This window comes from Mus pahari, chromosome 4, assembly GCF_900095145.1.
Source record: "Mus pahari chromosome 4, PAHARI_EIJ_v1.1, whole genome shotgun sequence".
In the NCBI taxonomy this organism is placed as follows: Eukaryota; Metazoa; Chordata; class Mammalia; order Rodentia; family Muridae; genus Mus; species Mus pahari.
The window spans coordinates 13,797,539-13,798,511 of NC_034593.1; positions in this window are offsets into that span (position 1 = coordinate 13,797,539).

A 973-nucleotide genomic window follows, 5' to 3' on the forward strand; every position below is an offset into this window, starting at 1 on the left:
AAGGTCGACATAACAACAGAAACTGAGGAAATTAAAAAAATCATTATGTCTTACTTAAAAAGCCTGTACTCCATGAAACTTGAAAATCTAAATGAAGTGAATGATTTTCTAGACGGATAACATGTATCAAAGTTAAATCGAGATCATGTAAACTATCTAAACAATCCCATCTCCCTGAAGGAAATAGCAGTAGTTACTAAAAGTCTCCCAACCAGAAAAGGCCAAGGGCTGGGTGGTTTTAGTGCAGAATTCTACCAGTCTTTCAAAGAAGAGATAATACCAAGTTGACTCCTCAAACTATTCCACAGAATAGAAAAATAGGAATGTTGCCAAACTCATATTATGAGGCTACAATCACCCTGATACTTAAGCCATACAAAGACTCAACAAATGAGAATTTCAGATCAATTTTTTCTTATGAACATTAATGTAAAAATACTCAATAAAATACTTACTAGATAAATTCAAGAACACATAAAAAATATCATCCACTGTGATCAAGTAAGTTTCACCCTGCTTGATCATATGTCATCTACCATATAAACAACTGAAAACAAAACAAAAAAAATCACACGATCATCTCATTAGATGCTGAAAAAGCATTTGACAAAATATAATAGACCTTCATGGTAAAAGTTTTGGAGAGATCCCAGATTCAAGGCACGTACCTAGGCATAATAAAAGCAGCATACAGCAGACCAACATACAGCAGACCAACATACAGCAGACCAACAGCCAACATCAAATTAAATGGAGACAAACATGAAACCAACCCACTAAACCCAAGGAAAAGACAAGGCTGCCACCCTCTCCCTACCTATTAAATATTGTCCGTGAAGTATTAGCTCGAGCAATAAGACAACAAAAAGAGAGAAATCAAGGTATCTGTGTTCTTGGATGATGCGATAGTATATATAAGCAATCCCCAGAAGTCTATCAGAGAACTGCTAAAGCTGATAAACAACTTCAGCAA